Below are 14246 nucleotides of genomic sequence, written 5' to 3' on the forward strand. Positions count from 1 at the left end.
TTGGTGAGCTTTTAGTTATTTGAATATCTTTTTTCCCTGTCTACTTTTATGTTTGCAGATGAAAACACAAATATATTTATTGCATATAGGGAGAAGAAAAGATGGCATACGAGGCAGCATCTGTTGTAAGGAGCAACCTCTGAAGCCTTTCTTGTTTCAATTTTTTCACAAGCTCTTTTATTTTATCCCATTTTACTCTATATTTCATCTGCTTTACCCTCCTGCTGGAGACTGGCAATTTTATTGTTTTTACTGGAGACTGTATTTTTATCATTTCTGCCATGGGAAAAGAGGCAGTGGGATTAATTTCCACCTTACTCCTTTATTGCTTGATAAAATCATTCGCTATAGAAAGTGCAAGGAAAAGAAATAAAAGTGATCTTATTGTTCCTGTTCCAGACAAGAGGAAGCAAACTGTAGCCAAAATCCTGTTGAATTACAAGGCCCTAGCTCAATGCTTTTAACCAGAGATAAGCTCCCCCTCTGAGCATTGGTACTATTCTGAGTTGCCAACCAGCAAAATCACCTCATTCAAATTGTCACCACCTCCCTCAAAATTCTCTGGAGCTCATGCAACAAACAGCAAGGCTGTGGTAAAGTGGACAAGTGTCATACCAATGTGTTGTTTTTTGACACTGAAATAATTTTGGAGAATATCCCTTCAGTGCAGTGGTAGGATTCCAATTTTTTTACTACTGGTTCTGTGGACATGGCTTGGTGGGCATGGCAGGAGAAGGATACTGTAAAATCTCCAGTCAGATGTGGCATTTGCCGGTTCTCTGAACTACTCAAAATTTCTGCTACTGGTCAGAACCTGCTGAATACCACCTCTGCTTCAGTGGAATGACTGAAAACTCCTGGGCTTCAACCCAAAATTCCAATCCCTTTGAACCATCCCACTAACTTTAAGCACAAAGGTTCCAACCAACTACTGACTTGGAACATGGTTGGCTGGCAGAATAGAGCAACAGATGGGGACTTGATGGAGATTCTCTCCAATTTTGACTTTATAGCAAGAGTCTTGAATGAATGATTGATTGATTGAATGAATGAATATATACTATTTTAGAACAGAGAATAGAATAGAATAGAATAGAGTAGAATAGAGTAGAGTAGAATAGAATAGAATAGAATAGAATAGAATAGAATAGAATAGAATAGAATAGAATAGAATAGAATAGAATAGAATAGAATAGAAGCTGGAAGGGATCTTGGAGGTTTCTAGTCCTGTACCATTTCAGATAGGTGGCTGTCTAGACTCTTCTTAAAAACACCCAGTATTGGAGCACCCATGATTTCTGGAGGCAAGCTCTTCCACTGGTTAATTGTCCTCACTGTTAGGAAGTTTCTCCTTAATTCCAGATTGCTTCTCTCTTACTAATCAGTTTCCAACTATTGTTTCTTGCCCTGCCCTCTGGTGCTTTGGAGAATAATTTGACCCCCTCTTCTTTGTGGCAGCACCTCAAGTACTGGTATACTGCTGTCATGTCATCCCTAATTTTTCTTTTCTTTAGATTAACCAAACCCAAATCCTGCAGCCATTCTTCATATGTTTTAGTCTCCAGGCATTTGATCATCTTAGTTGCTCTTCTCTGAACTTTTTCCAAAGCCTGAACATCTTTTTCGTAATATGATAACCAAAATTGGTTGCAGTATTCCAGGTGTGGACTTACTAGATATTTATAAAATGGCACTAATACTTCACATGATCTTGAATCTATGCTTCTGTTTATACAACCAAGGATTGTATTAGCATTTTTGGCTACTGCTGCACACTGCTGGCTCATATTTCAAGTGATCATCCACTAAGACTCCAAGGTCCCTTTCGCAGTTACGGTTGATTACAAATGAAGAGAAGATTCAATTACCAGGCTTTAGTTCCTGGATTATTCCTGCAAAGAAATTTAAGACTAAGGGGAGGCATCAGGAGGACTACTACTCTTGCCAAGGGCTGGCAAGAACAGGAACTCAAACTTTCCCATCTAGTTGTCAAATTTTCTTATAAATTCTCTGAAATAGTTCTACTTTATCTTCCACTGCACACATCTCCTCACTTTTCTCCTAATATGTGGGAAAATCTAGAAAAGACAGTGATAAACTCACTCTAAAACCACTGTAATTCTCACAGGAGACTTAAATGCCAGAGTGGGGGCTTCCTTCCAACATTTTACTCATGGGTGTTATTACGGAAGATTGTCTAATTAATGATCCCTCCTGGCTTGCTAGAGGCACCAAAAGAAACACCACAGGTTCACAATTGGTCTCCTTGATTTGTTAATATAGTCTCCATATTTTAGGTAGTAAAGAACTGATTTTATATATTCTTTTACATACCATTCAGGAAACTCCACCAGCGTTTTAGATTACATGTGTTACACATCCAAGCCCATGTGAGGGAGGATAACGACCATCATCAAAGTCCATTTTTAAGGCAGATCTGATACTAGGTTATACATGCCCCATGATAAGAGGTTATTAGCTAACCTCTTATTAGAAGTGATGTACAACAGAAAGCTTAATCGGGTCAAGATTGGTATCATGGCATTGCATATACAGGCCCAGACTTGGAGAAAACTCAATTTCCTCCCATACTCAAGATTCAGGTAAAATCTTGACCACCAATATGCAATCTTTGTTGTTCACTGTGAAAAAAATTAATAGACAAACTTCCTACTAGAAATCATCAGCAAATAAATTCAGATTGGTTTGATTCTGATTATGTAGATGAAAGTTATTGAGGGCAGCAAATGTGCCAGGCCTTAGAAAAAAATGCTAAAAAATCCAGCATAACTACAAAAAATGCATAGCCTTTCAAAATGCCTCCTATTAAAGTTAAAACATGGTCAGATCTGGAAGTTTCAGTGAAAGGGACTTCTTCTGGAGTATGGTATCAAGTTTATTAAAGGAACATACATTTCAATTTGATATTCTTATTTCAGTCTCAATTTAGGAAGATTTTAATGCAGATCTATTTCCTGATCCTAACCAGGGCCTCTCACACAAACAGATGTTCAATACTTTAGCTGTTCAAAATCTTCCCCCAATCACTGGCCTCTATTAGAAATCAGGGCTGTTCACCCATATAAATAACACAGGCTGTATTATAATTGGATGGGAAGTTACCATTATACGCCCCCTATATAAAATAGGGTGACAAAGGTGACCCCAAACTATAGAGCAATAAAACCTTATTAATAAAATTGTGGCTAAAATGAATGAAAAACAAGAGACTGGGTAATGGAAAGAAACCTCTTAGTGAACAAGCTGTACTCAGATACCGGTAATAGTTTTACTTTAAAACATCTCATAACAAAGCAATTACCAATAGCAAGAAACTATGGCATTTATAGATCCTAGGCTTTTGATTCTATAAATAGAAATATTATGTGTGTGAAATTGGCCATCTTAAATATGAAACCAGGATACTTATTCTTTATTAAGGCCTTCTACTCAAACACCCATTTGAAAGTCCATATGGGTATAAATGGTTGTGTACCCACATATAACATGGTGTTAGACGGGATTGTATCCTAACCCCAATGCTTGTTAATTTCCATGCCAATGATTTACCAGGATTCTTATATGCTACAGACATTCATATGCCGAAGATCCAGATGAATTTATTAATATCTTTTTATGTGCTGATGACATGATAGTTATAGCAGTTAGACTTATATACCGCTTCACAGTGCTTTACAGCCCTCTCTAAGCAGTTTACAGAGTCAGCCTATTGCCCCCAACAATCTGGGACCTCATGTTACCCACCATGGAAGGATGAAAGGCTAAGTCAACCTTGAGCCATTGAGAATTGAACTGCTGAACTGTAGCCAGCAGTCAGCAGAAGTAGCTTGCAGTCCTGCATTCTAACCACTGCCACCATGGCTCAAGATACTAATGGTGTATTCCTAAATAGGCTTGAGAAGACCGCTGCAAAGGCTAAATATCTACTGTATACTTAATTTGTTAAGCTTCAATAAATTTCAAATTTAATGATGGTATTTAGTGAAAATGTAATTGGCAGATAAATGGGGAACTATTAGAACACAGAATATAGAATAACCAAGTTGGAAGGGACCCTATACTACTTGGGTCAAATGACTGTCCAATCTTTTCTTGAAAACCTTCAGTAATGGAGCACCCACATTTCAATGATTAATTGTTCTCATTGTCAGAAAATTTCTTCTTGGTTCTGTTAGATCTCTTTTTAATGATCTTCTACCCATTACTTGTGTTGACTTCAGATGCTTTGGAAAATAGGTCAATCCCCAAGTTCAGACCTATTTTTAAGCAGCATACTGGGAAATGATGGTCAGAGCAGATATAGATATCCATTCCTTTCATAGTCATTTAATAATTTTTTTTTCTCATATTGGCAGAGAATCCATTCAATGGACCCTGACAGCCTCCCCAAAATAGGCATAACAGAATAGATAAGCATGGCCCAGCTCAACTCCTGAACCAGACAACTTTCCAAAATTATTTCACAACATGGGTTTTCTATCTAGCATCTACTGTCAATGACCTTCCAGGCAAGGGAAATTTTTAAACAAAGAATCCTAGTTATTAGTGCTAAAACTGATATGGGATTATTGGCTAAAAATATATCCCTCGGTTGGCTGGCTAAGAATAAAACTATTTTTCAATCTGAAAAATGCATTTCGTTAAGTCTGACACAAATTTTAAAAAGAGCCTGTTTAAAAGCAAGATTGGAATTGTTGGACTCTATGGTGAAATATGGGCATTTCCACTATTTCCCATATTATGAGAGAACCTGCATATGTGGTATTCCAATCATTGAAAATATTTCTCATATTTTGTTTGACTGTAAATTATATGCCCCCATTAAGCTTTAATACTTATCATCCCTATTGGAAAAAACAGCCCACTGGGATCCAAACTACACATTTTCTTGGACTTAAATGTACATATTGTACGCAGAACTGCTAAGGCTATGACTCTAAGAATCTGATATTGAATATATTGGAGTGCCTTGTAAAGGAGATTCATTTATCTGGTTATAGACTCTTTGTATTATCACATATGTAGTATTTTATCATTTTTTCCTATCTTTTTCTCAAATTAGGCTATGTGCTATATTTCATTTTTTTAATGATGAAGTTGCAAGACTAATCAATGAATTAACTACTGCTATTGCATATTTATCTTGCCTGTTTTCTGACAATGATCTCCCTAAATTTTATTCCTAACTAAGGAATCTGAGGCAGATTGTCTTTGAAAGAACCCAACTGATCCAAATGAGGATAGTGATAACCCATGGTTTATTTAGGCGCAGGGTGGAAAACAAATGGCTCCATTTATGCTATGTCAATCAAATAATGATGTACATATTTCAGTAGATGTATTCAGCCCATGCACGAGTTCATCCATTTTCTGGACATGCTCACCCTATACACGTAAGAATTGCCTAAATAAGCAAAATTTGTGTATATTTCCAACCAATGATTTCAGGTAAAACGTATGTAGTACTTTTCTACTTGCTCATTAATTCTGATGGCAGAATGTTGACTCTGTTGGCAGAATTCTGATTCACAATAAGGAATGCCTATGTTTGATCTTACTTTGAATTATATTTCTGTAATGTTAAGATAATGTCTACTAATGTATATTAGAATTTATTATTTATTAGAATTTTATCATGCCTTTATTTCTTTATAAGTAACTTAAGGCAGAGAAAACCAATATTCTTTCTTTTTCCTTAATCTCTGAAGTGGGTTGAGCTAAGAGAGAGTGACTGGCTCAAAGTCACTCAGTCAACTGAGTGTCTAAGGCCATGATGGCAAATCTATGGCACATGTGCCAGAAGTGGCACACAGAGCCATTTCTGCCGGCATGCAAGCTGTCCCTCCAGATCAGGTGCACTGTGCAGCTGATTGTCAGGTATATGCTGCGCATGTGCAGGGGGTGGGAGTCATGCGGGAGATGTGCATGTGCAGAGGCATTATGGGTGCAGGCACATGTGTGTGCATGCACGCACCCACGTACTTTTGGCATGCGACGACGAAAAGGTTAGCCATCACTGGTCTAAGGCAAGGGTCTTCAAACTTGACAGCTTTTAGACTTGTGGACTTCAACTCCCAGAATTCCTGAGCTAACATGACTAGAGGAGGAATTCTGGGAGTTGAAGTCCACAAGTCTTAAAGCTGTCAAGTTTGAAGACCCCTGTTCTAAGAGGAGACTAGAACCCACTCTTGCTCAGTTTCTAGGCTAGAATCTGAGCCACTAAATTGATCTGGTTCTCAATATATGTTATATCCTGGCAAATAGCTATTATTACAATCTTAGGCAGATGTTTAATTATTTCTGTTCCAAGACACAATGTCTCTGAATAGCTAACAGTTTAAAAAAAATTCTATATCAAAGAGAAAGAATACAGATAGTCAATTCAACCTCACCTATTCATTTAGTGACCTTCAAAGATACAACAGCAGCAAAATGCAAACCATTCTTGCACTTATAACTGTTGCAGCATGGACATTTAGCAATTGACATGTACTTAAGAGGGTTGCAGTGTCCTGGGGTTCTGTGATCATCATTTGCAATCTTCCCAGCCAATTTCTGGGAACATACAAAATCAATGGGAGAAACCAAATACCCTTCACAGGAGTGATTTGCTTAACAATCGTGGCATTGTAAAATCAGGCACAACTTACTTAAACACTTAGCAACAGAATTCTGCTCCCGTGGTTGGAAATTGAGGACTACCTTATAGATAATAGGAGGTAGAACCCAAAACCAAAGAGGATGAACCAGCATCTAACTCAAGGCCTGGGAGAACAACCAGGTTTTTAACAGTTGGGTGGAAAAACAAAAGGGTAGGAGCAGTCCAGAGCTCCGTTCTTAAGAGCAACAAAGTGATTTCTCCTGAAATCTTTGTATAGCTGCAAAGACCACCACAGATAAATACTAGCTGGAAGCATCTCCAGGTTTTTATTTTTGAAGTCCCAAGTTGGTGATTTAGCAATGAATTTTTGTATGGCAAAACTTATTTATTTATACACCTTTATCACTAGTGTTATTTATGAATTAGATTCCTTATGAGTTTATCTTTCTCTCCCCTTCAGTTATTCATGGGGGGAAAAAAATGAAATCAGCAGGATTTCAATCATTTCTAAATCAGCAGGAATTTTGCTTCCATGCTATAAACAATCCACACCATGTTTCTTGGAGATCCTGGAGGTCTTCTAGTCAACCCCTCTGCTCAAGCAAGAGACCCCCATACCACTTCAGTTCCAATCTCTTTTTAAAAACCTTCAGTGATGGAACACCAACAACTTCTGAGTGCACGCCATTCCATTGGTTAATTGTTCTCACCATTAGGAAATTTCTCCTTAGTTTTAGGTTTATTCTCTCCTTGATTAGTTTATATCAATTGCTTCTAGTCTTCTCTTCTGGTGCTTTGGGGAATATGCTGACCCCCTCTTCTTTGTGGCAGCCCCGCAAATGTTGGAACACTGCTGTCATATCACCCCTAGTCCATCTTTTCACTAGACAATAATTGTTCTTCATATATTTTAGCCTCCAGCCCCCCTAATCACTTCTGTTACTTTTCTCTGCACTCTTTCCAGAGTTTCAATATCTTTTTGATATGGTGGCAGCCAAACTGGATGCAGTTATCTAAGTGTGGTCTTACCAAGGAATTATAAAGTGGTATCTTTCTGTGTTCTGGAGAATGACTCTTCCCATCATCTATGACAGCCCTTCTAGACTGTCATGTCTCCATTTAGGCTTCTCCTCTTTAGACTAGAGATGTTCCTTTAACTATTCTTTGGAGGATTTAGCCTCCAAGCCTGTTTCTCTCTGTATCTCTCAGACATCCTTCCAGTTCCTAAGTATCCTTTTTGAGACCAATAGTGTCATTTCCATGATCTTGACAAGATACCTATGTTGATGTAGCCCCAAACTCCATTGGTTCTTTTTGCAGCTGCCGTTTGATGATTTCTCTGAGCTTTTCAGAGAGTTTGGCGTTTTTCTTCCTGGAAAGTAGTCTAAGAGATCGCTCCTAATGTCATTCCCATGAGGGATAATGTTTCTGATTTATTTAACCACTGCAATTTTAAACCCTAAATAATTCCTAACCATTAGGTGGCTGTCACGGTCATAATCATGTCTCTTACATTGAATAGAATCTTTGTTTATTTCTAACTGTGTCTCAAGCAGTACTCAATGGCTTAGATTTTTCTGACATATGTGAATTGATAACAAGATCATTCAAAATCCAGGTTTCAAAGTGCCAAATGTTTTTGTCAAAAAATGCCAAAGGTTTTATTGTTCTCCAATTATAAAATTCAGTTTAATCATGGTCTGTCACCATGACAAACAACTGATACAAAGGATCAGGGGTGGGATTCAATTTTTTTAATATCCATTTCTATGGGCATGGCTTAGTTGGTGGGTGTGGCTTGGTGGTCATGTTATTGGCTGGGTGTTACCAACTCAATATCACTCACATCGAGGCACGCATCTCCTCGCCATGACTGAGGGGATGCTGCAACAGTCTTAAGTGTGAAAAATGGTCATTAGTCACTTTTTTTCAGTGCCATTGTAACTTTGAATGGTCACTTCACACAAGCAAAGTACCAGTAAAGGAGGAAAAAAAAAACTCCAGAGAAGTTCCAGAGACAGGAACTCTAGTCCTGCCAAGAACGTAATGAGGGTTAATGGAGAGACAGTTTCTGTAAGCAACACCAGAATGTTCCCTTCCTGCCTTCCTTACAGGATAAGGCCAGTAATTTCTTCTAACAACCGGTTCTCCGAACTGCTTACAAAGTTAACAAAACTGGTTCTAGCGAATAGGTATGAACTGGTAGAATCCCACCCCTGCAAAGGATGCATTTTCAAGGCTTTTAAATAACCCTTTTCATCATCTTACTATTCATGTGCATCTTTTGATACATCCAATAGGCTTTTGTCCCTTCTAGATTAATTATTAAGTAAAGGTTAAGGTAAAGCTGAGCAGACAGTGACTGCTGAATTCTCCATGGCTCTTACTGAGTTTTTGTGAGATAAAATAAATGGTACAATACAGGAACTGACCCTCTTTGTTCAAATACTACAATCCACTAGAATAAAATACATGTTTGGCTCACTTCTGAATGAAACTCCTTTTATACGAATTCTATTCATTTTTAGGTGGAAATTATCATCCACCATCCATATAACCCACTCATACTGGATGGTGACTGTGGGGTACTCTCTCAATATCAGCAACACCCAGTGGTGGGATTCAAAAAAAAATTCTACCAGTTCTGTGGGTGTGGCTCGGTGGGCGTGGCAGGGGAAGGATACTGTAAAATTTCCATTCCCTCCCCACTCCTGGGGAAGGTTACTGCAAAATCCCCATTCCCTCCCCACCCCAGTAACTTCCTTTCCAGCTCCATTCTCCTGTGCAGGGCAATAAAAGAAGACCCAGCCGATCAGCTGAGACCCAGGAGGCAGAGAATAGATGGGATTGGCAAGGCCAGTCAGAGCTGGCATTTGCCGGTTCTCCAAACTACTCAAAATTTCCACTACCAGTTCTCCAGAACTGGTCAAAACCTGCTGAATACCACCTCTGACAACACCTCTAAATTTAACAGAGTTAACATTCAACAACCTTTGAATGGCTGCACATTGTCTATTTCTGTCCTGCAAAATGAATGCAATGTGAGGGAGCTTCCACATTTGGGCTTTAAGATCATTTTTTAAAATGTTCAGTATTTGATAGTTTTGCCCTTGCAGCACTGACCAGAAAAGTGATTAATTTTGCATGCATGACATTTTGGTATCTATGTAAGTAGACTCTTTGTCACAAACTATTTTCTGTGTTCTGTTTGATTTTGCAGCCAAGATGATGAAATTCAGTTTAGGCTTTGTACCCTAGCTAATAATCATTTCTGTAAAAAGCAAGCAGCAGCAGCCAAAGGACCAACAGCTGTCCAAAATGGTGATGTGCCACTACCTAAATTTCACTTCTCACTGACAAGATCTAACAACAAATTTGATTAATGGTCCAAGATCCTGGCTATTTCTCAGTAAGTTTCTATAATTTTTTTCTGGCCTGAATCACAAAACACTCTGGGTGATTGTAAAGCTAAACATTTCTGTACATAAAATTCTCTGTGTTCAGCAAACTAGAATGCTAAGGACAAACCTTTCACTATGATACACAGGTTCTGTATAAGCAATTTCTGTCCAAAATGGAGCAACTTCCTTCATTTTATTTTATTCAATTTTTGTTCAATTTAATAAATTCAGTTCAAATTTATTCAATTTATGTGGCTCTCTCCAGTCACCAAGGGGCTCTATGTAGCTAATAACATAGGTTTTGGCCATATTTATCTATTGCTGTTCCAATTAATTCCTTACAGTTGAGAAAATGGCCATTGCCTAATTATTGGGTTGATATCAGATCCCACTTTATCCCTGTGGCCTGATCAGTCAACTCAGAACAACTCCAGAGGGATTCTGTGTAGGCAACCTTGGCCAAAGAATCCAATCTGCCCCCACAACATTCAGGGTACTAGTCTAGTTACAAGTCTCCACAGCATGTAAAGACTTGTGGTTTCTGTAAAGGAAGACAAGAAATATCTCCCTTTTAAGACTCACCCTGACATCTTTCCGGTCACCTATTCAGACAAGAGTAATTCCAATATCATTGAGTTGGAATTGTAACCCGTTAACTCAAGAAAAATATCTTGGTCATGCTTTGCTTCTGTTTGTCAAACTATTGCAAAATCTTCCGTTAGCACTTGATGAAAGCACTGCTAGTTTTCTCTTTTGCACTGCTGCACTTCCCATCTACCTACCATGCAATTGTAGTCTCACCTCTTGAATTGATAAATGGTAGCTAGTGCTTCATGGAGATATCATCACTGGAACCACCCATTCTATGAGTAAAATCTGTCACAAGACCTAAGCTTGGGTTTTGTCCTAATATCCTGAAAAAATGTGTAATCAGCAAAAATATATCCTGGTTTTGGGGAAAACCTCCTAGATTCCAGATACACCTTCCTAAACCATCCAGAAATAAGATCACCAGCAACAGCAGGAGCAACAACTTCATTCTTGCTGCTCATTGCAATTACAGATATTAAACTGTCTGGACAATCACAACAGAACTGTAAAAGCCTAAACAACCATTAATTTTAATGTAGAAATTATGAGCTGCTGCAGCAAAGCACAAAGGAAGCATAGGAAGGAAATTTTGTTAATAAAAATATGTAGATATTTCCTACATAATATGCTTGATTTTACTTTTCAGCCTGCTAAGTCTAAAATGTTTACAACCTGGCCCTTTACAGAAAAAAAATTCTGACTCTGTTCCAAGGTTTCTGCTTTTATCAGAGACAGAAGCGCATTGTCTATGAGAAAGGGACATCTGAATATATCTTTGGCTGATAGAAGATCCCTGAGTGATTTTTGGGCCAATTGTTTTCTCAAAAGAAAATGCTATGAATGCTGCCTTGAGCTGCTGAAAAAAGAATCATACTTCTCACAACACAAGAGTGCAGTAGGGAAGAGGAAATGTTTGACATTACTCGAAGCACCTCCATTTCAGAGAAGACTTTCCAAGCATTAAATTCCAGAGTTTTGTTTTGTTTCTGCAGTGTTCAATTGGAATTCTTGGAAACTACTGATTGACAATAAATATACAAATGAATGAAAATTAATAACAAGCTTTACTTCACGTTTACTCATACTTTGCATTCTCTGTTGTTTTATTAAAAGAATAAACTGCAGAAATGTAAATCTGAGAATAAGATCTAAAGCAGCAGAAGAATCAGTAAAGTATCACCAGGTAACACAGACAGATGCAAACAGTACTAAAATACTTAATGCCTGGAGAAATGAGAGATCATAAGTTGGATGACGTTTAATGGCAGCGTGTTTATTATTCCTATAGTATTTTGATGTATACACTAAACTGAATTGTCTAGTCATCTCAGTATATAATTATATGTAAAGATTATTACATCTTTGGGTAATACATTTAAAATGCATTTTTTCTCTCCTCCAGCAGTGTTTACCTACATTGGTGTTCAAACTTTCAGATGACTTAACCTTGAGGAGTCCTAGAAACAGTTACGGAAAGGGAAGAATCTATCCTGGGGCACTGGGCCCACCTTCCTTCAACAAAACTGGCATCACATGCAGGGCCTCAAGAGTCCTGTAGCTAAGAAGCAGTGGAGAGTGGAGGGAAGAAAGAGGGCCAGTATTCTACTTAGGCCCACTACACAAGATTGCCATAAAAGGGAATGATGCATCTTGGCATTTTAGCTATTATTTAGTGTTTTAATTAATGAATTGGCATTGGCATTACACCTGGAGAGAAGATGAAGTGACTGAAGGAGCATGCATTGATCTGTTGTTTAAATTATTTATTTTGTTTATTAAATGTTTGTGCCACCCATCTCCCTATAATAAGGTGATTCTGTTATAATTTATGCTTTCAGACCCAATCTTTTCTAAGCCAAGACTGGGAAATCAAACAACAGCCATCAAACAATCCACACTGGATTTGGGTGGTAGATTGCGACCCATAACCTTTAAAAGAGAAGATTCCTTCTTTAATGGATTGATTTGTACACACACACACCACTCTACACACTTTTGTCCAACTCTTCCCCCAGTATGAAATGGAACGTACTAGAGTAAGCACAAATGCTCCTGCAGTTAAAATATTTAATTCTGTGCTGCGGTAACACATAACCTGCAGGAAGATATTTGCAGCAAATCACTAACTATATGAAATTAGAATGGCTGTGCTGCCACAGCTTTTCATCCTGAGTAATTTACAACATCATTGGAATGATTTGGCAACCACAGTTTTACCCTCACCTGCTTGCTTGACACTAATAATACCTCGTTCTAGACTGTAATTTATCCTTGCTTATCCTACTCTTTTTTGAACAGTCAAATGCCAAATACCAACCAGTATAAAAATGCTAAGGAATAAAGCAAGTGAAGACAATGCTTCCTGATACTGGCACCTCTTTTGGTTACCGCAGTAAGAACCCAGTTCTTCCAAGGACTGCTGGTGGTAAAAGCTCTGCAGTTGCTAAAATAACATTGGGATAAGTTCCACAGCTGAGAACAATTATGATAAACAGCCATTCTTTTTCAAAGTAAAACACCAGATTGCTGTGGCATCTTGGAAAAAAATATGTGTGAAAGCAAATTGGAAGCAAAAAGCATGTGGCTTAATTGTTTTAGAGCATATGGCAGATTGCTAGTATTATGCACATTTAAAGAGTTGCACATCAGATGCCATAGCAGTTCCAAAACTCAACAGAGATTAAATATGATTTTGTTATCTTGGGACTCACTCTACTAGCCAGAGACCTCCATTAAGAATTCAGCACATAAAGCAAATCCCAGAGAAACCACCAAGAGAAAGCAGGAAGATTATCCTTAGTACTGAGTATAGTAATAGATTAAAGGCTGTGAATGGAACACTATGAATTTCTTTGGAGTATTAATAAGTAATATTATGATCTAAGCCTTATGCTGTTTTGATGTGGTTACTGGAAGAAAGGAAACTTCTGCAATTCTTGTTATGTGATACCATTATTTGTATGATAGCTAACTTCAGAATAATATGATTCTGAAAAAATATTAAAAATGTAGGCAATGCATAGTATTTTAAGAAAATAATAGCAGAAATACTTTAATATTATCTCAAAACACTCATTTTAATATGTTGCTTACTGAGATCCTCCCAACAGCTTACCATGACCCAGTTGTGACTTGTGAATACAAAGCTGGGAAGAATATATAATTCAAAAAGTTATGTTCCATCAACTTTCGCTTTTGAAATATTGCAGAAATGTTTTCATATAACCTTTTCAAGAATGGAAAAGTAACCATGACCAATTCTGTCATTATTGTTTAAGTCACTGTTTGAAATGTGCATCTCCTATGCTAAACAAAACCAAGATAGTGCACATATATCATTCTAAAAATGGAAATTCTTTGACATTTAGCATAATATTGCAAAGCAGATTTCCAAACCAAGCACAGGACACAAAAACCGCTTAGGCTAAATCAGCCCAAAGGCATATTTCAGAATGATTATCTTGCATAAAAAGTACTGATATGATATCTCTGGAAACTCAAAAGCAAGTATGAAGGTGACCCCATTACATATCATTTTAAAATGATTAGATAATAAAAACAGAAGTTAGAAATATGGGAACATAGAAATATGTTAGAAATATGGGAACATATTTAAAACAGAGATTTGTTAA

General features: G+C 37.6%; 1 protein-coding gene across 3 annotated transcripts in view; it reads right to left on the reverse strand.

Moving 5' to 3' along the window:
• VWC2L (von Willebrand factor C domain containing 2 like) overlaps positions 1-14246 on the reverse strand; it is a 130540-nt gene that overhangs the window by 4985 nt on the left and 111309 nt on the right. The gene's annotated exons all lie outside the window — the stretch shown is intronic.

This window comes from Pseudonaja textilis, chromosome 1 (genome assembly GCF_049901715.1).
Source record: "Pseudonaja textilis isolate UNSWEBS1 chromosome 1, rPseTex1.2, whole genome shotgun sequence".
Classification (NCBI taxonomy): Eukaryota; Metazoa; Chordata; class Lepidosauria; order Squamata; family Elapidae; genus Pseudonaja; species Pseudonaja textilis.